This window comes from Nothobranchius furzeri, chromosome 6, assembly GCF_043380555.1.
Source record: "Nothobranchius furzeri strain GRZ-AD chromosome 6, NfurGRZ-RIMD1, whole genome shotgun sequence".
In the NCBI taxonomy this organism is placed as follows: Eukaryota; Metazoa; Chordata; class Actinopteri; order Cyprinodontiformes; family Nothobranchiidae; genus Nothobranchius; species Nothobranchius furzeri.
In genome coordinates, this window is record NC_091746.1 from 72087764 (window position 1) to 72110107 (window position 22344).

General features: G+C 43.5%; 1 long non-coding RNA gene across 1 annotated transcript in view; it reads left to right on the forward strand.

The window, feature by feature from the left end:
- Window positions 1–137: 137 nt before the first annotated feature.
- The window catches only part of LOC139070377 (uncharacterized), a 29327-nt gene continuing 7120 nt past the window's right edge, over window positions 138–22344 (forward strand). The window contains exons 1-2 of the long non-coding RNA XR_011520905.1: window positions 138–227; window positions 8793–8895. This is a non-coding gene — a long non-coding RNA (uncharacterized lncRNA). The remainder of the gene's footprint in view (window positions 228–8792; window positions 8896–22344) is intronic.

Here is a 22344-nt window from a genome sequence, read left to right on the forward strand (position 1 = left end):
GAAACAGGATGCCGTGTGCTATGTTTTTGTTCCCATTTATGGAACAATTCTGGAATTGATAAGGGAATAGGGTCAGTAGACAGAATCTACAATGCCATTGGTATTGATAAAACGTATCAATTCCCACTCCTACCCCCAGGTCCTGAAAAGAGGGACAACCGAACCGATCCCTGGATGATCCGTGGAATCTGTTTCAGCATCAGACTGATGTTTAGCTTCCTGCTCTGGTAAGACCTGCAGAGTCTACATTCTTGGATTTCCTCTTTCAGAGACTCCAGCCTGTCTGATTTCCGTTCATTCCACTGGTCTGTGTCGGTTTGTGGTGGCCATCCAGTCATCACTGAGCTGAGGATGTTCTGCAGGACGGTTGTTGGAACAGTGAAATGAGGTTTATGGAAGCTCATCTGCAGGCCTGGAGACAAGAGCTCATTTGCTTCCTGCTTTATTTTAGGACGATGCACACAGCGACTATACAATGGCTGTTTGTGGTGACGGCGCACATTCCTGAGGTCACACTGAGACCTCTGCACACATGGTGTGCTTTTATTACCAGCACTGGGATTATGGCTGCTGTATTTCCTCTCCGCTTAAATTGTGGGCCATTCCCATCTGTACCGGGTCGGCCCGGGCCGGGTAGCGTAGGTTGTTTACATATCTGGGTGGCCTGGTATTTTTCCGGGCCAACCAAGGCTCATTCTCAGCCCTCTTCTCGAGGGGGTCTGCTTCAGGCCGACCAGGGCCAACACACCCACTGCTGACAGCAAATTCACACCTTCCATTAGAGCAAGCCTCTGATTGGTGGGTAGAATCAGCCCACATGGGCTGAAGACAAGGATGTGTGGAATCAACCGGGCCAGGCTGGGGCCGACTGGGGCTACCCGGCCCGGGCCGACCCGGTACAGATGGGAAATGCCCATTAGTGACAACTTCTAACCACAAAGGTCAGATCAACGTTCATCAACCTGAAGACCCTGAATGACCAGGTTGTTCCATCGATGGATTTCTTCTTCCCTGATGGTGCGGGCATATTCTCAGGTGACAATGCCAGGATTCATCGGGATTAAGTGGTTCAGGGAGAGTGAGACATCATGGATTATCCTAGCCTGGCCTGCCAGACTCGTCCTCTGTTTAATTCTGCACAGAGAGAGAGAGTCTGGGAACTCACAGGCAGAGCGGCACTTGAGGGGCGGGACTAGGCAGCTCATAAATAGCCAATCAGGTAAAAAAGACGGAAATGCCGACTGTACTGCACGACGCTGTAGTTTTTTTTAGCTGTAATCAAAAATGGCGTCACCCTCTCCTTATTCCGCCTTTCTGAGGATCCACTGATTTCCCTCTTTCCTATTCATTTCCTCCTTCCCTTCCCTGACATTTTTTTAAGCACAGATGTTATTTTTCTCACTTTAAACATATTGTTAATCATTTTTGGAAATCTTTTATACTTTAGCTTTTCTTGCTTTTGTGAAGCGTCTTGTGATTTTTGTCTTGAGTGGTGCTGTATGAGAGATGGTTTTCTTTCTGAGACATATTTACAGGTTACTGTCTATAATAAAGTCACAGGTTAGAGTCCTCAGCATCTGGAAAACACACGGCTGCTTTCAGCTCGTTCTGTTGGATCCAGCGGCGCTAGACTCCAGCAAACAGCCTCATTTGAACCCCATTATTATAATCCTGTTATATTTAGATGAAAATGAGCTGTTATAATGTGACCGAGATGAAAGTAAATATGGGGCGAGTCTCAGAAACCCTAACGTGTCTAAAATAAAAACACAATAGGCTTTCTGGTTGGACGGAGACTCGATGCCAGACACTTATTATGGAAACAAAAACAAGGTCCTTTCAGGGAAGTTTAACTTTTAACCATAATTTAAGCCTATTAACACTAAAGTCGTCCTGATAACACCTCATTTCCTCTTACAACCCTGCGTCTGTAGAAACGACGGACACGTTATACCTATAATAAAAGGGTTTTGGGGGAATTCCAGTGAAACCAGTCCGCTGCTGGTCGTTGGACTGTCCCGAGGTTTAAGAGGTTTAGATTTCCTTCTTTAAATCAGCGACATTAGTGGAAACGTGAATGCTCTGTCATGACCACTGACTATTCAGGAAGCCTGAACTAGAACAACTTTTCAGCCTATTTCGATTTTTCCCAAACGGGAAGACGAGCAGACATTTCTGTAGTGGATGTTTCACGTGTTGTGTGTGTGAAGCTGGAGCTAACACAAAACAATACACTCAGCTACACAGACACGCAGCTGAAGTTTGACCACGGACAGCAGAGTCATTCACAACATAAGGTTGATGGTGGCTTTAAACTCTCGCATCAAGGTGCCTTAACACACACACACACACACACACATTTACACTTCTGAGATTATTATTTGACCAACAAATATCAACAGGACCCCCACCCCTTGACACAGATACAGAAAATTGAACTATCAATCAGCTAGCACACTGCTGCTAACCACTTAAACATTCTCCCTCTCCTGATAATAACACTTTAGTCTCTTTGACATTGAATCTGCTACTACTAGTTTACCCGATAATTATAGATCCACTAGGATAAATACAATAAAGATTATCTCACCAAATAGAATATTTACTAAGACATCACAATGTAACCATAGGAACATTGCTTGGTAAATATGTTGTGTGTGTGCGCATGCGTGTGTGTGTGTGTGTGTGTGTGTGCTCGGTCTTCTCCATCCCCAGTGAGTCGTGGAGGATGGCTGCTTATACTGAGCCAGGATCCTCTGGAGGTTTCTTCCTGTTAAAAGGGAGTTTTCCTCTCCACTGTCGCTGCATGCTTGCTTAGTATGAGGATTGCTGTAAAGACTCTGACACTAGTCAGTGACTCGATACAACCTGGTGGGTTCCTTATATAGGAAACTTTTTACTGATTGACTAAATGACTTGTAATGGAATGTTTACTGTGTGAAGGTCCTTGAGACGACTCTGGTCCTGATTTTGCGTTTTATAAATAAACTTGAATTGTACTAGATGGGAATAAACTCGGGTTGTTGATGTGAACCCAGGACCGATACCCTTTTGTACGTTCATTCGTGTTCATAGTCGTTATCCGTTTTCTGACCTGACACGTTTCAGCAAGCATCGCTGATGATGACTAGAGATACTAGCTGAAACTAGTCAGGTAAAATAACTATTTTCTACTAAACTGTGTAAAAACAGGACTGATACCATCATGTAAAAACACGACTAACGTTGTCGATGTTAATGCCGACATCCCTCTGCGGGACATTACACCCCTGGTATTTAATACTCCCTTTGTGTGCTGACTGTGGGAGACTAGCTGTAGATTTTTAGTTGGAAACATGAACTTGGTGACTAGGTTTATCTCCGGTCGGCTCACATAGTCACTGATGCAAACAAACTGCTGTTGTCCTGATAAAGTTCTGGTGGCAATTCCTTCAAAATGTTTCTTCTTCCGGCTCTTGGAGAGTACAGGCGCTTTTTTCTCCTCTCCCTCCCTGCTCCTCCCAAGGCTGTGTACGGCACTTCTCTGCATTTTTTCTGGAAACTGGAAATTATTAAACATGGACCTGGTCAGTTGGTCTCTCAACGCGATTGACAAAATCTTTTCAACGATGAGAACAGGAGAAGGGCCTCCCGGATGCCCCTCTGGGACAGAGCCAGCTGGGTATACCATGGACTCCTGGAAACAGTGGAACCTGATCTGCCTCTCTCAACCGTCAGTAGAGGATTCTGAAGATGTTTGGATATTCGTCGTTTTTGTGTCGGGATTCCTGTTGTTCGGCCTGAGCGGTTACCTGGCACACCGGAAAATTAACAAGCTTTCGAGGAATATTGGCTCAATCCCGGAGCTCAGGGATGGAATGCATTGCGCTGTGAACGCACAGACTCATACAATTGTCGAGATGAGTCGTAAGCTTGGAACTTTGGCTGAGATTCAGGCTCTGGCACAGAAGGTGGATTCGATCAAGGAGAGAGTTGACGGATCAGCACGGATTGGAATAGTTTGATAACGCCATTATTGGACCTGGAAGGTTTGAAGACCAACAGAACACTAAGGCAGAGAGGAAATTATCTCTGCCTGTACCCAAAACAAGTTCTTACCTGAATCTGGTGCCCTTGAGCCTGTTAGGCTGAAGTGAAAACTCCCCCCTCAAAACAAATGTGGAGTGCTGCCGTTGCTAAGGAAACCCTTTCTCCCTATCCCAGCCTGGGTGGGACTGTGGCCGCTGAAGGCCGTGGAACCGTGTCTAGGAGTCAATGTGCCCTCTAACCCATTACCCCCCCCCCCCCCAAACGCAGGTGATTAGCGCTGCTCCATGCGGCTGCACGCACCGAAGTGAGGAGAGTACCAACTCTATCCCCCCACCTAGTGGAGACTTGTGTTATGTATTGAGTGAAGTCTGTGTGCATTTCTGTATGAGGTGTTTTTTTGCAAAGCAAAGCTATCCTCTCTGTTGAGGGTAACTCTGAAGTGCCTTTTTCCCCTCCCCCTGACTCTATCATCATATAAACCCTCTTGATCTGTTACGGTAGCGCGACTCGTGTTGCGAATGACCACAGTCACCAATTCTTGTCATATGTCTATGTCTGTATGTCTGATCTTGGAATTGTGTGTACTGAAACAATTGAATTTTCCTCTGGAACTAATAAAGTATTTTTTAATTTGAATTTGAAAAAGTGTCTGATTTGGTCTCCATTTCATCTCAAAGTCAACTCTAAAAGAGTCTTTGAGACGCCTTCGAGAATATTGTGCTCCATCTGTTGCACCCCATTGAGAAACCGGTTGATCACTGAGGAGCAGAAGCAACATCTACATGAGTCGTGCTTCTGCGGATGCAGACGCAGAAATCCTCTACGTGCTGTATTTAACCGTGGTCCTCTGCTGCAGAGAACATGTGATTACATGTTCAGAAGAGTGTGTTTGGGCTCTAATTTGAAACATGGCTTCAGGATCTTCGCATCTGTACCAACACTAACACGAGTCCCTTGAAATCCAGGCTTTCTTGAAGCCACCTACAGTAATTACAGACCAGCAAGCAGAGGACCCGGCTCTCCCTGCCAGCAGGACCAGTCAACAGTGCTTATTTCTGAGGGAGGAAGTGACCTTACATGGGCACTCCTGCAGAACGCCTCTGGTCATCGTCACAAACGCGCTGACCTACAGTAACCTCCCTCCGAATCGGACTGGTTTCTGGATCTGTAAAGAATTATTATAGCACCTCAGAGTTATGGTCCGTGGCCCACTGAGGACAGACCTTCCAGCTTCATGTCGTCTTTAGACAAAAGTAACGTCACACAGCTACTAAGAAGTCACTTACAAGTGAAGGAGAAGATCATTAATCTGGTTTTTATCATGAACTCTAGGCCGACTGGAGAAGATATCCTATTTGGACGTCTAAAGTTTGTTATTCTAGCTGATGCATCATCGTGGTGTTTTCCTTTTTTCTACCATTTGTATCATTTTCAGTCTCTGGAAAGTTCCCTCTGCATGCACACCAGGCAGACTCATTTCATCTGGTCTGCAGCTAATTGTGTCTGAAGAGACAAACTCTGCATGTTAAACTTTCATAAGAGGAAACTGTCTTTTCTGGGAGGCTTTATTGGGTTTTCCAGCTTTGTTTGACATTAAAGTGGCTCCACGCTTCTATTTTAATCAGTTTTGGCTTTCTGGCTGTGCTTTGTTCTGTTTTCTGAAACGTTGTAAAAACCTGATGAGGAAAAACACGTGAGGAAGGAGACACAAATATTTAAAATCACTGAATGAAATGAAAAGCAGCTGCAGTATCTCGCATCAGACGTGTTAAAGGTGGGAATGTCGCAGGTTCGATCAGCAGACCAGGAACGAACCGTAAACGCCCCGTCACTCATGCTGAGTCATGCTCAGATCTTGCATCTGGATGCTTTTAGAATCTCAAGTTAAAAGAAAATAACAATTTAGTTTAGGGAACACAAATTAACCATTAATTAGCTGCCAATTAATGTCCATATTAGTGGACTACTAAGTCTGAACTAGTCATTATTAAGCACTTATTAACAGCTTATTGCTAATGCCGTAATTCTAACATTAACAGGCCATAAATTAAGAGTTTTATCAAAATAAACCATTCATAATCATTTGTTAACTGAAAGTAAACGGTTTGTTGCTGATTAACACACACGCTAATTAGCTCAAATCAATATGTGGCTTTTAAATAAGTAATTCAAGGGGAATTGTTATTCTGCATTAATAACCAAACATATTATGTTCTGGTATTATGTAAATAACACCAAACTCCATGTTAATAGAGCCTAAACAACAATCAATTAACCACTTGTAAGCAAGAACATGTTCCCCATTCTAAAGTCAGATTTTGTTCATACCTGATTACTAGTAGTTTAGTATTAATTAACCACCTAAAGGCAATAATAGGTTGCCTTTGAATTACTTCTTTAAAAGACACATATTGATTTTAGCTGATTAGCGTGTGTGTTAATCTGCAACAAACCGTTTACTTTCAGTTAACAAACCATTATGAATGGCTTATTATGATAAAACTATTAATTCAGGGCCTGTTAATAGAATTACTGCATTGTTAATAAGCTGTTAATAAGTGCTTAACTCATTCGCTGCCAGAGTTTCTCACCATTTTTCTGTTTTTTGTTTTTGTTTGTTTGTTTAAGAGTCACAGAACGTTGCGCGCTAGGATGATGTCGACGCCAAAACAAAGCGGCGACTCACCTCTTACATCAGGAAGAATCCGCGCGTTTCGAGCGTTATCTGTTCTTTCATAATCCGTTGTTGAATTGTGATCGGCAGAAGCTTTTTCGGTTTGCGCCTCACTTTTTTTACAGTAGCGGTCCAAAACGATCTCCTAACACATGGATGTTCTGCTTCCTGATCATGTGACGTATGCGAAGATCGGCTTTAGAGCTGAGATGTTTGTTCTCACGGTGCGGGGGCTCGTTCCGATGCCCACACAGTAAAATCATGCAAATGACGACTTTAGTCGTCATTGACAGTGAATGAGTTAAAGGGGCATTATGGAAGTTTGGCAGCCAAAACATGTATAGAAATAATAAATGTCTTCTTCATACATTCTCCTGCAATGCCCTGGTCCTGTAGAATGAGCCCTGGCATTTTTACTGTGATTGCCTGTTTTTCTGTAAAATCACAGAAAAAGAGAGATGCTCGGGTCGAGCAGGCTGCTTCATGCGCGTTCACGCTCAGGCATCGCCCTCTGAACCATTCTTTGTACGTTGTTTTAGCTGTCATCAAGGATATAAATGTCACAGATTCAAAGGATGTCATTGGTGCTTTAGCTCGCCTAGTAAGACGTCGGACTTTCTTGCAGAGGATCTGGGTTTGATTCTGGATGTGAACATAGTTTATTTAGAGTTTCTTTTTTACATTAATGGTATATTTTTTTACAGTAAGACGCCCAAATTTTTATTTGAGACTCGCCGAACGGCATTGAATTCACAGATGAAAAAGATGTGGGTTCAACTTTCATTTTGAAACAATTTTTCAAGCAAGGGAAGGGAATGATCTGAGCATGCAGGAGGACTGACCCATCATAAACCTTTGTCGGCTGTGCTGAAGAGAAAGCTACAGAACCAAATTATTTAATTAATTAGCTGCGCGTTCTCCTGTCCTCTGTCCTCCGGGCCACACACACACACACACACACACACACACGCACGCGGGACTGTCTCAACTGTTATTTTCGTTAAGGAGTGTGCACATACAGCATGCGCGCCTCGTGCACGAGCCTACTATTGAAGCTGCCGTTACGCTTTTGGCCTGAGGGGGCAGTCGCGAGCATAAACATTCAAAACTCCGTAAAGTCCCTTTAACAATGACTAGTTCGGACTTAGTAATCACTAATATGCATATTAATTGGCAGCAAATTAATGGTTAATTTGTGTTCCCTAAACTAAAGTGTTACCACGATTATTTACGTTTTAGGTCTTTGAGAGAAGCTGCAGTAAACCAGAACCAGTGCTGGCAGGTCAGACACCAGTTGGAGAGACCGGTGTCGGCTTTCCGTGAGTTTTCTCTCTCCGGTCTGTGTTTTACGACCAGGAGGAGATTTTTTATCGTTTAGACAGGAAATCTGATTTGTTACCTGAAGAAGAAAATAAGAGCGTTCCAGTTCTAATTAAAGTGTAATTCTCTAAAAGCACAAACATAAAACTTACTAGTTAGAGTTTCAATAGCATGTTTGACCAAATGGAAAAAAATACTAAAATAATAAGAAATAAAAAAAAATGTAAAAATAAACACTTAGCTGAAAAATCTTTCAGACTTCCAGGGAATGTTTTATTTCCATCCAGAATAAGGATTTTACACACAGAGTTGTAAAAGGAACTGGCTCGTTGGAAAAAGGAGCTGATTAAGAGGTGTTAAAGATTCATATTAAACTCTGGTTGATTTTATCTTGAATTTCTGGTGAAGACACATGAATTTATTTTATTTTTGACATGTAACTAATCAAGTCTACAAGTCTTTTTTATTAGTGAGCAATCAGGAGGCTCCAGTTCTGAAATAATAAAATCCTAATAATCACTGAGAAGGAACATTAAAATATTTCAGTTTTTAGAATTTTCTAATTTTCCCACTTTCAAAAATCATCAAAGGAAAATCTTTCACTGAATCGTGTTTCAGACGCGTGGTTGGATTAGCGAGATGAATCTTGGCATCATTTATATCATTTTGTTAAATTGCACATTTGCATAGAGTTAAACAGCCAAAGCAAGCTTTTAGATTGTGGTTTTAAACTTGGTATAATTTGTTTTCATGTTTTTTTTTATTGAAGGTTGTGCTGATGGACCAAAGAGCCACTGGAGGCCCCAACGCTGCATTGTGATGTTAAATGACTACGGCCGTCTGTGGCAGCGACCTCCCAACTAACGCTCCAGGTCGGTTTTACCTTCTGAAATCCGAGTCTTTGTCACTAGAAGCATTTATTTTTTCACAAATATCACAATAATTTAAAGGGACTTTATGGAGTTTTGAATTTTTATGCTCGCGATTGCCCCCTCCGGCCAAAAGCATAATGGCAGCTTCAATAGGAGGCTCGTGCATGAGGCGCGCATGCTGTACGTGCACACTCCTTCACGAAAATAACAGCTGAGACGAAGCTCTGTGAAGCTGATGGGGGTCAGCTTCACAGAGCTCCGAGAGCTGACAGTCCCTTGTGTGTGTGTGTGTGTGTGTGTGTGTGTGTGTGTGTGTGTGTGTGTGTGTGTGTGTGTGTGTGTGTGTGTGTGTGCGTGCGTGGGGGGGGGACAGCAGGCAGGAGAACCCACAGCTAATTAATTAAATAATTTGGTTCTGTACCTTTCTCTTCAGCACAGCAGACAAAGGTTTATGATGGGTCAGTCCTCCTGCATGCTCAGATCATTCCCTTCCCTTGCTTGAAAAATTGTTCCAAAATGAAAGTTGAACCCACATATTTCTTATCTGTGAATTCAATGCCGTTCGATGAGTCTCAAATAAAAATTTGGACATCTTACTGTAAAAAATATACCATTAATGTAAAAACGAAACTCTAAAAAACTGTGTTCTCACCCAGAATTGGACCTGGGTCTCCTGCACAGAAGTGCGACATCTAACTAGATGAGCTAGACCACCACTGATGTTTTCAGTATCTGTAATATATCCTTGATTACAGCTAAAACAACATTCAGAGAACAGTTTGGAGCGAAAATGGCTATTTTGTTGCTAATTTGCAGGAAATATCTAGAAGAAGGTAGCTAAGGGTCCTCAGAAATGTAGCTAGGTTTATCACTAAGCGTTAGGAACAGCGACAAAGTCGCTGAGTTGGCACTGCCTCTCTCTCTGCTGCTAAAGCTACGGATAGCAAATGCTACGGGCGATGCCTGAGCGTGAACGCGCATGAAGCAGCCTGCTCGACCCGAGCATCTCTCTTTTTCTGTGATTTTACACAAAAACGGGCAATCACAGTAAAAATGCCAGGGCTCATTCTACAGGACCAGGGCATTGCAGGAGAACGTATGAAGAAGACATTTATTATTTCTATACATGTTTTGGCTGTCAAACTTCCATAATGTCCCTTTAAGATCTTTATTTGCCGTTTGAACACACACTTGGTCTATATTAGAATCAAAACTTAGAAGCTCAGAAAAAGGCCCAAACACTACGATTCTAAAGGATCCAGCAACAAATATAAAGAGGAAACATTCATGTTTAAAAACATTAATGGATTCATTATTATGAACTTTCAGCTTCTCCTTTACCCAGAACAGCTCTGGTTTCCTCCTCAGCATCCTCCAGCTTGTTAGCAAGTCCTGCAGGTAGCCACTAAATGGCGCCATTGTTCCGCTTCCAGATGTGATTTTTGGAGAAGACTTGTGTGGTACTTAATTTGACCACCAGGGGGCGGTGTTTCCCTCTGTAACTGTTGAGCATGCGGTCTGCTGAATTTGTTTCAGGTTTGAAAAAATTTTTTTGTTTATTTAAAGTAAGATTTCTAAAATCAGATAGAATGTTGTCATTATTCACTGAATGTTAACTGAATAGTTACACACACACACTCACTCATTCACTCACTCACACACACTCATTCACTCACACTCACTCACACACACACTCACTCACTCACACACACTCATTCACTCACACTCACTTACACACACACACTCACTCATTCACTCAGACACACTCACTCATTCACTCACACACACACTCTTTCACTCACGCACACTCACTCATTCACACACACTCACTCATTCACTCACTCACACACTCACTCATTTACTCACACACACACTCATTCACTCACACACACTCACACACACTCACTCATTCACTCACACACACTCACTCATTCACACACACTCACTCATTCACTCACACACACTCACTCGTTCACTCACACATCCTCACTCACTCATTCACTCACACACACTCACTCATTCACTCACACACACTTACTCACTCATTCACTCACACACACTAACTCATTCACTCACTCAACACACTCATTCATTCACACACACACTAATTTTATCACTCACTCACACACACACACTCATTCACTCACTCAACACACTCATTCATTCACACACACAAATTTTATCACTCACTCACTCATTCACTCACACTCACTCACACACACTCACACAAACTCACTCATTCACTCACACATCCTTACTCATTCACTCACACACACTCACTCATTCACTCACACACTCACTCATTCACTCAACACACTCATTCATTCACACACACTAATTTTATCACTCACTCAGTCACTCGCACTCACTCACTCATTCACTTAACACACACACAACCTGCCGAGTCCCCACCCAGCTAACTTGTTGAGGATCTGACGTTTGTGTGGAGGGACTGTTTGGCAGCAGGCCAGGGAAAACCTAACCCCGGTTTCACTCTGGAAGCTTCAGCGGCGTGGAACGGTGTACTCGCGAGCTTCAGTGAGGTCCAGGACACACCGGGAGAGTCATGGTCGCGGAACGGCTTCCTCGCATGACTCACAAGATCACTTCAGATCCATTGAGACTTCAAAGGTCACGGTTTGTTTATGCGAGTCGTCATCAAATCACAAAGAAGGAAACCACGTTTGATGTCGCTCTTTGACGTCATACATGATGTTGTTGCTCTGCGCTGCCAGAATTAGAGCATGAAAACACACCGCTGCACTTCTGGAACGATGCTGGGACTAAATTGGTTTTGTATCTTATTTTTTATTTAACCGATAAAATCCTTAGAGATCCAGTCTCTTTTGTGAAGGTGCCCTGGCCAAGATGGCCGCCATAAAAATGTTACATTAAACACAGTTAATAAAAACAATGAACAAACATTCAACTTTGACATTACAACGGTTCTACCAAAGTTAGTAAATGACATATATACAGTATGTGTATACACACACACGTATGTGTACTTGACACGTGATGTTGACCAGGGTGTGAATGGGTGAATGGCTGATTGTGTTGTAAAGCACCTTGGGGGGTTCTAGGACTCTATAAGGCACTTCATCAAATACAGACCATTTCCTGGTTCAGTCTGACAAAAAGCCATAAAACTGAGCTGAATGTGCAGCAACACCATGTTTCAGCTGAGTTGTGTTTCTGTGGCGCGTACAGGTTACCTTCCGCTGTTTACTGACCCCCTCTGGTTATTTTGTCACGAGTAAAAATCGTGCACCTTACTGGTAGCAATGCTGATCAAGCTCTGACACTGGCCATACAGGGACCTAACAGCCCGTATCAGAGGGCCCGGTACCCCGTTCTCCTGAGGTGCCCCCCCCCCCACAGGGCCCTCCGAGAGATCAGGGAGGGAGATTGTTTGGGAAAACTCCCACCCACCCTCCAGGACCCCCCTAATGCCGGGGACACACCGGCCACGGAAGCGCCGCGAAAATGGGACCGCCTTCATTCGGCGCCCTTGTTAAGCTATTCTATAGACCACATGGGCTGCCGAAGTGCCGCGAATCGCCTCGCGCTGGCGCTCCAGCCCGCGCCGTGCAGCGATCATTTTGGCGTCGGCTCTATTTTTTTCGCGAGCCACGGGTGAATCGCGTCAATTCTGGCAGGAAGTCAAACCTAGACATAAGAGGCAGGACGGTAAAGTTAACAAAATAAAACATTTCAAAATAAAATCCCGCAATAGTCAAATGTGTTCGTAATCAGACATGGCAGAAAAAACACACGAACACACACACACATCGAACTTGTGTGCGTGTGTGACCACGTGAAGGGGGGTGTGGTTTTGGGTGTCTTTTCACGGAGCAAACAGGACAGAGAGGCAGAAAGTCTGAGGCAAGCAGTTAAGATGGATGACTTTAAATTAATTATGGAAGTTGAGAAACACAAGGAGCTGTACGCCCCCCGAAAAACACGGTTATTTACGTACCCATAGGATACAGCTGCAGAATTGGAGCGGGTTCCAAGAGATTCAACTGGCAGAAGCAACTCATACCATAGGTTCACACACACACACACACACACACACACACACACACACACACACACACACACAAACGTAGAGGAAAAGAGCTGAGAAAAGGCAGAGAGGAAATGGAGAACACCAAGTGTTTAAAAGAAAAACTACAGCTGAGCCGAGGCGCGCCTCGACTGGGGCGTGTCTGATCTGAACTGAGGAGTGGCGAGCAGCGGCCGAATTTCGTGAGCGATTCGCTTCGTGGCGCTTCCGTGGCCGGTGTGTCCCCGGCGTAAGTGTATAGAGCTGGTCCAGTGTTGCACGGCCAGGATGAAAACCACATCGCTCCTCCTGAATCTGAGGTTCGACTATCCAACGGGCCCTCCTCTCCAGAACCCTGAATAGACCTGCAGGGGGGCTCAGAAGTGTGGTACTCCTGTAGCTGCAACACACCCTGCAGACCCCCTTTTTAAATGTCAGAAAAAAGTGACATCTAAAACAACCTTTGACTTTTACCAAATAAAACATCTCCAATCCCACTTCAAATAAAACATGTTGCTCCAGGACAAGCCTGTAGTTGTTAAAGGTTTTTAACACTTTCTCTAAAATAAACAATAAATCGTTTAAAGTTCTCAAAAAGAAACAAAAATTCTACTTTATGCATGAAAAGCAAAACGAAAGCAGAGAGTCTGTCCTACATCATGTACAGTCAAGGCTGAAAGCTGCAGGGTCGTGAAGCAGGTGGAAGTTTGAGTAAACTGAAAGCTACTGAGGCTGAAAGCAGCAGAACGAGGGCGAGCGGGGTGAGAGGCAGAGATGAGTCAGGGCCGCAGCGACAGCGAGAGTCTGTTGGTGTGGTTCTGCTCATTTCCTGTCAGAGACAATTATAGCGCTGTCTGTTCCTCTCTGTAAGGAGCGTGGGAGGAGGAGGGAGATGTGACACGTGGGCTCACTACTGTCACTACTGGGGAAATGGCAACATCCCCTTTAACACACACATGAAAACACACACTCGAGGTTTCTGTTCTGACGAACAAACACACTTTCTGTAGGTGCAAAAGGGCAAACGTTATGTATTCTTCGTTTGGAGTTTATTCAGGTTAGAGACTGTAAATATTCCCTGCATTCAGAACCATTCAGGTCCTCCTGCAGGGAGCGAGAGGATCCAGGAAAATACCAATCCAATCCAATTTTATTTATAAAGCACATTCAATAAGGCATTACAACCAAACAAGGCGCTGTACACTAAAAATGTTAGTTAATTAAACCAGCAAAAAATTATACAATCATGTCGAACACAGATAGAAGATAAAAAGGAAATACAACAAAATTCCCAGAACTAACAGGTAGAAATCAATAAAACACCGGGAGAATAAAAAATTAGAAAAACATTTTAAAAAAGAACCTCAATAGTACGGAAGTTGAATAATTGTGGAGTCCATTTTTAAACAGTGCAGATGTCAGTGAGGTTCATAATTATGTTGTATAAGCTAGGTTGAAGTAGTGAGTTTTCAGGCGTGATTTAAAAATGCTAGCTGTTGGTGCTAGCCTCACTAGCAGTGGTAATGCGTTCCACAGCTTCGGTGCACAGACAGAGAAAGCCCTTTCTCCACGGCTTTTTAAACGTGCATTCGGAACAGCTAGGAGGAGCTTATCTTCAGACCTGAGAGCACGCGGCGGGTTGTAGTAATGGACAAGTTCACACAGATATGGAGGAGCTTGATGGTTCAAGGATTTCTAAGTGAGAAGCATAATTTTGAAGTTTATCCTGAACTGCACGGGCAACCAGTGGAGAGATTTCAGAATTGGAGAAATGTGTTGTCTTCTGTCAGCTCCAGTCAGCAACCTAGCTGCTGAATTCTGGACCAGCTGAAGTCTAGAAAGAGCTGCTTTACTGATGCCGTATAAGCAGGAGTTAGAGTAATCCAGCCTTGAAGTGATGAAAGTGTGGACCACAGATTTCAGAAGACGGACACTCAGGATGTGCTTTAGTTTTGAGATGCGTCTTAGTTGGTAAAAACATGATTTAACTGTGTTATTGACCTGGGCATCCATCTTCAGAGCCTGGTCCATTTTTACTCCAAGGTTGGAGATTACCACAGAAACAGAGGAGCTCTGTGGTCAGCAGCCAGAATTTAATGAATAAAAACAAATTAATCCGTTTTGAAAAGCGGACCATCAGTCCATCCATTTACTTTCTGGACACATTCAGCGGTCTTTCTCCCTGCTTGTAACTTTCGAAATCACGTGTGGTGCTAAGCCTAATTTATACGTCTCCGTCAGCTCCACGAGGGAGAGACACGGACGGCCGGATGGAGACAATTTGCTCTCAGAGTGTTTCTCAATGTCAAGGCGCCTTGCTTACGAGGACACCGTCCTTCCTTGGTCAAAGAAAACGGTTAAATGGAACAGACTTGCATTACGTGACCGCGGCTTCCACGGCGGTCACGTAACGTCACGTGACACGGGAGATAACGTTTTATTTTATACGTATTAGTTTCACTATATATATATATATATATATATATATATATATATATATATATATATATATATATATAATGAGCCTTTTACTTTTTAAATTGTGTATATGTTTATTAAATTAAATATATAAGTGAGTTACTACTCGCTAGCCACCGAAGCTGCAACTACTAAGCAACTGACCAACCATAGATAACTTCTTTGGATCTACAATAACATTTTAAATTAGTTGACTTACTTTTAAATTTGAAAATTGTCCCCGGAGTAGCTGCCGGCTTCTGATCCGCCGTCCTTTTGAAAATACCGCGGTGTATTGTGGGTAATTTTTGACCAAGGCTAGGCTACAAGACACCTCCCGTGTATCCTTGCTCAGCTAGCTAAACGGCTAACAAATGAAGAACACACGCCTCGGTAGAAGATGAACATTGAAACACGTCTTGGCGGCTCCCGTTGACGTATCTCCTAGGCAACCGGGGCGGGGCCAAGACATCAAGGCGAGGTTCCTTGGCATTGAGAAACACCCTCAGACTCCTCCGTCTCCTGCGAAGTGTTGCAAAGCAATTCCTCACCAGAACAGCAGAGGGCGTAGCACTGCTCTGTGGGATCCTGTCATGTATCCCATCCAAGATGGCGTGTTTATGTTGTGTTTTTTGTATTTAAGAGACGTGCAGCCGCCCTACTACATGCCCACTCGACCCCATTCCGACTAAGCTCCTCCAAGCTATTGCTCCTAGAGTAGCCGCAGCAGTCACACATGTGATCAACGCTTCACTGACATCCGGTACATTTCCCACCTCTCTTAAGCATGCTCAGGTTAAACCACTGCTAAAAAACACATCTCTTCCTCCAAATCATGTGGAGAACTACCGACCTATCTCTCTCCTCCCTTTTCTGTGCAAAATCATTGTGTAAGATCTGGCTGGAGCTGAGCTGACTTGGTGAGAGTTTGGGGTGTTGCGTGTCTTTAGAACCAAGCGCAGAGTGACTGACGCTGGGCTAGACTGTCACACGGTTTGATCTTGGAGCCGGGGTGCGCAACGCGTATAAAAACGGGAGCGTACGGCAGTTCCAAATGGTAACAAAGCTGACTTACTTGGAGTCGGCAGGTTGGATAGCTCGGGCTGATCTGGTCAGAACAGGCTGAATGATTGGGTTGGATCTGGTCGGAACTCTGAACACGGTTCTGTGAGAACGATGACTAAGTGGGTCGGAGTTGTGCTGCACTTCCCTATGTACAGATGGCGTGTGACGTGAGCCGGAAGACTGGCGCTGTGAATGCGGGGTAGTGGAGTTCGGTAGGCTATAACAAACTAAAATCTGTCCTGAACAAAAAAGATCTTCAGTCAGTTGTTCATGCCTTTGTAACGTCACGTCTGGACTATGCCAACTCCTTTTTATATGGTATTCCATCCTCTTCAGTGGTACGCCTCCAATTGGTACAGAATGCTGCCGCAAGGTTTCTTACGGGCATAGACCGACGGCAGCATATCACCCCTGTTTTGACAAATTTACACTGGCTTCCAGTTCGGTTTCGGATGAAGTTCAAAATTCTCCTGTTGGTTTACAAATCTGTTCATGAAATGGTCCCCTCCTATTTGGTACATGTTTTCAGTCCCTATGTTCCGGCGTGAACCCTGAGGTCCTCTGACCAGCATCTTCTGCTTGTCCCTCCTGCCCGCTATATGGCCCGTGGGGAACGGGCTTTTTCAGTTTGTGTGCCTAAACTTTGGAAACAACTCCCCCTGATGGTCCGACTTACCCCCTCCCTTCCCGCTTTTAAAGTATGTTTGAAGACATATTTCTGTTCCCTGGCCTTCCCGGCCAAGACTGTTTTACCCGTGTGCTTTCCTGTTTGTTTTTTTAATAGTTTTTATTTGTTTTATCTATTTTGGTGATGCATTGTCTTGTAAAGCACTTTGGTTGGTGTTGTCGCCGTTTAAATGTGCTTTATAAATAAAGGTTGGTGATGATGAAGATGATTCGATCACATGGCTTCTCCTAACACTGCTATGCAGACGACACCCAGCTCTATCCGTCATTTCCACCGGACGACCACACTGTCTCTGCACGAATATCAAACTGTCTCCCTGAGATATCAAAATGGATGAAATCCCACCATCTCCAGCTCAACCTCTCTAAAACTGAACTACTTGTCATCCCAGCAAAACCATCCATACAGCACAATATCTCAATCCAAAATTACTTCCTACCTCTGGCTCCTTCAAAGGCAGAACGCAGCGGCGCATCTGGTCTTCAATCAGCCAAAAAGAGCACACGTCACCCCTCTGTTCATTTAGCTCCACTGGCTACCGCTAGCAGCACACATCAAATTCAAATTGCTAACACTAGCATACAAAGTCCGAGATGGTACGGCTCCCATCTACCTGAATCCTCTTGCAAAGGCTTACTTCTCGGCCCGGCCGCTCCGGTCATCACAGGATCGTTGGCTAGCAGTGCCTACACCACGCTCAGGACAATCCAGACTCTTCTCATGCATCGTTCCACAAATGTGGAATGACCTACCAAGCACTACAAGAACAGGGGCTTCCTTTTTGATTTTCAAGAAACTCCTGAAGACCCTGCTCTTCAGAGAGCATCTTCTAAACTAGCACCCTCCCTGCACCCGTCCCCCTCTCTACTGTCCACTCCTTATTCCCTACTCTGCATGATTCATCATGCTGCCTCACTGCCACCTACGACTGACTGGAAATTGGTTGTTGTTGTTGTAATTGTTGTTAGCCTCATGGGCAACATGCTGATTATCACTTGTAAGTCGCTTTGGACAAAAGCATCTGCTAAATACATAAACATAAACTTTTTATTAGTCCTCCTCTTTTTTCCTGTCTTTCTCTCCCTTTGAGTGCCTTCTTCTTCCTGTCAGTGCTCCTGTGCTTTTGCCTTTCTTTTTTTCTTCTATTTTCCATTTTGGTCCATGTTTTCCTCCCTTTAAACATTTTCCATTGTCTTTCCTTTTCTGCTTCCTTTTGATGTTTACATAGAAAAACAACGTCATCGCGTCTTAAAGGAATGGTCCGTAGTGTTATTAACCGAGTCGTGCCAGCAGTCAGGGCTAGGGGGCCCCCCAACATAAGGGGGCCCCAGGCGGCCGCCGACCTATGTCTAATGGTAAAACCACCACTGCCTGTAGTATTGGAGAAGTTGAGTACATGACCGTGGTATTAGCCGGATACCCAACGCCGCATTGTCATTGGTGTGTGCTCACTAACTACTTTCCAGAGTTCTGCAGGGATGCAAACATGAATCCAAATAAAATGCAGAACCAAACTGTGACAACAGGTTGAATTCAATATATTTAAATTGTCCCAAAAAACTCAATAAATATTTCTGCTTAGGGTTCCTTCCATCAATCCCAGAATCTCCGTCTAAATGTGGATTAAACTGTGTTTAAGAACTTTTCCATGTTCAGAATGAAACACACACACACACACACACACTAATGTTACCTTGGTGGTTCATTCATATGGGTGAATGGAAACTCTCACAACCACAAACAAATACACTGATCCATCAGTCCCCCCCCCCCCACCCCCCCCCCACCCCCACCCCCACCCCCAGAAATAACCTTCAGATTTCGACGTCAGCTGAAGATTTTCTCCTTCAATGCCACATGTGAGGTATAAATAGAGGAGCTGTTACCCTAAACCACGTGAATAATACAGGATTCAGACGACATGACAACTTCCTGTCAGTGAGAGCTGAACCTCACACTGGGATTAAAAATAGAAGCCTGCCATCATGTAGGCGTGATGACCAAAGGCTTTGTTTGATTCTGCACCACCATCAGAAACATCATCTCTATCATTACTTCACAAATATTGGACATTTTTTTTGTTTGTCTGCCCAACAGAAAATGTCCCAAACAAACAGGAGTTGTGTGATTATAGCTTCTAGTTCCGACGTCCTCGTTCTTCTGCTGAGCGTAAGCATTGCATCCAACTGCAAGACTCAACTCTTCGTTACACCTCCCATAATCCCTCTGCAGGTCCTTCCTGCAGATCCTAAATGCTGCCATGAACACGTCTGACCAGAACATCCTGTTTGCCAGCGAATCATCGAATTGACTAAAAATATTCAAAAAGATTTTGCTTGTATAGAACAAATGTTTAAAATACCTGTCTGGGGATCTGAAGAGCGTCTAAGGAACCAGGAAACAGGTCAGATTCGTGAGATGGAACCACATCTGGAACCATAACCAAGGACCAACTGCAGCTGCTCATCACCTGGAGTTGTGGATGTTGGAACATATCTGAGTGTTGGAGAGGGATCAGGAAAACTGACTTCTTCTGGAATCTGTTGCAGCCTGAGATGTAGAAAACCATTAACCCTTCAGGCGCCATAGTTTTTCCAGTAAAATATGAGTTTTTTTACATCACTATTTAAAGAGCTTGTAGCTCAAATCTGGTTAGAGATAGAGGAATACAGGTGCTGGCCAGTAAATTAGAATATCATCAAAAGGTTGAAAATATTTCAGTAATTCCATTCAAAACGTGAAACTTGTACATTATATTCATGCAATGCACACAGACCAATGTATTTCCGATGTTTATTACGTTTAATTTTGATATTTATAGGTGACAACCAATGAAAACATCAAATCTGGTATCTCAGAAAATTAGAATATTCTAAAGGCCAATGAAAAAATGTTTGTTTCTCTAATGTTGGCCAACTGAAAAGAATGAACATGAAAAGAATGTGCATGTATAGCACTCAATACTTAGTCGGGGCTCCTTTTGCCTCAATAACTGCAGTAATGCGGCGTGGCATGGACTCGATCAGTCTGTGGCACTGCTCAGGTGTTATGAGAGCCCAGGTTGCTCTGATAGTCGTCTTCAGCTCCTCTGCATTGTTGGGTCTAGCGTATTGCATCCTCCGCTTCACAATACCCCATAGATTTTCTATGGGGTTAAGGTCAGGCGAGTTTGCTGGCCAATCAAGGACAGGGATACCATGGTCCTTGAACCAGGTGCTGGTGGTTTTGGCACTGTGTGCAGGTGCCAAGTCCTGTTGAAAGGTGAAGTCTGCATCCCCATAAAGTTGGTCAGCAGCAGGAAGCATGAAGTGCTCTAAAACTTCCTGGTAGACGGCTGCATTGACCCTGGACCTCAGGAAACAGAGTGGGCCAACACCGGCAGATGACATGGCACCCCACACCATCACTGACGGTGGAAACTTTACACTGGACCTCATGCAACGTGGATTCTGTGCTTCTCCGCTCTTCCTCCAGACTCTGGGTCCTTGATTTCCAAAGGAAATGCAGAACTTGCTTTCATCAGAAAACATAACTTTGGACCACTCAGCATCAGTCCAGTCCTTTTTGTCCTTGGCCCAGGCGAGACGCTTCTTGCGCTGTTTCTTGTTCAAGAGTGGCTTGACACACGGAATGCGACACCTGAATCCCATGTCTTTCATGAGTCTCCTCGTGGTGGTTCTTGAAGCGCTGACTCCAGCTGCAGTCCACTCTTTGTGGATCTCCCCCACATTTTTGAATGGGTTTGTCGTCACAATTCTCTGCAGGGTGCGGTTATCCCTAGAGCTTGTACACTTTTTTCTACCACATTTTTTCCGTCCCTTCGCCTGTCTGTTAATGTGCTTGGACACAGAGCTCTGCGAACAGCCAGCTTCTTTAGCAATCACCTTTTGTGTCTTGCCCTCCTTGTGCAAGGTGTCAATGATTGTCTTTTGGACAGCTGTTAAGTCAGAAGTCTTCCCCATGATTGTGGGGCCTTCAAAACAAGACTGAGGGACCTTTTAAAGGCCTTTGCAGGTGTTTTGAGTAAATCAGCTGATTAGAGTGGCAGCAGGTGTCTTCTATATTCAGCCTTTTCAGAATATTCTAATTTTTTGAGATACCAAATTTGGAGTTTTCATTAGTTGTCACTTATGAATATCAAATTTAAATGTAATGAACATTGGAAATACATTGGTCTGTGTGCATTGCATGAATATAATGTACAAGTTTCACGTTTTGAATGGAATTACTGAAATATTTTCAACCTTTTGATGATATTCTAATTTACTGGCCAGCACCTGTATTGTAAGTTAGAAAAATTTTCAGTATGAGCCAAATTTTGTGATAGGAACAAATTCACTCACATAATTTGCACATTGTGACGTCATCAGGTGGCAGCCATATTGGATTGCATCACATTTTTGTTGTTATTTTTTATGTTTTTGTCTTATTTTCTTAGTTTTGTTATTGTTTGTGATACATATATACATATTCCTATGTAGACATATAAAACTATGTATGTATATATATAATATCTATTACTTTATTGGTATTTTGTTATGTTTACTGCATATGATAAATGATAAATGACCCGCACTTGTATTGCGCCTCTCAGATTAAGGACTCCAAAGCGCTTTACACTACAGTGTATCATTCACCCATTCACACACACATTCATACACTGGTGGGGATGAGCTACGATGTAGCCACAGCTGCCCTGGGGCGCACTGACAATCAAGAACACTGTTTTTGGTGCTTCATGAACACATTTCACTCATCCCTTCTTTGGTTTATTTTGTTTATAATATATATATATCTATATCTATATATAGATATTAGGGATGCATCGATCAGGTTTTTCGCTGCCGATCACCGATACCGATATCAAAGAATGCTGATCACCGATACCGATCACGTGGATTGGCCAGAAATTTTCTACAACATTATAATGAGTGCTACAAACTGCATAATCTGGGAATAAAGGAAATGTAACCTAATCTAAAATGGTCTGTATTAGGGTTGTCACGGTGTGAAAATTTAACCTCACGGTTATTGTGACCAAAATTACCACGGTTTTCGGTATTTTCGCGGTATTTTTTTTAAACGTGCTACATTTTCACACAATTAAATAAACCCTGTATGTCTGGAAATATTGTCTCCAGTTTGTGTCTAAATTTTGCCTAAAATGTGTTATTTTCTAATTATGTAGTTT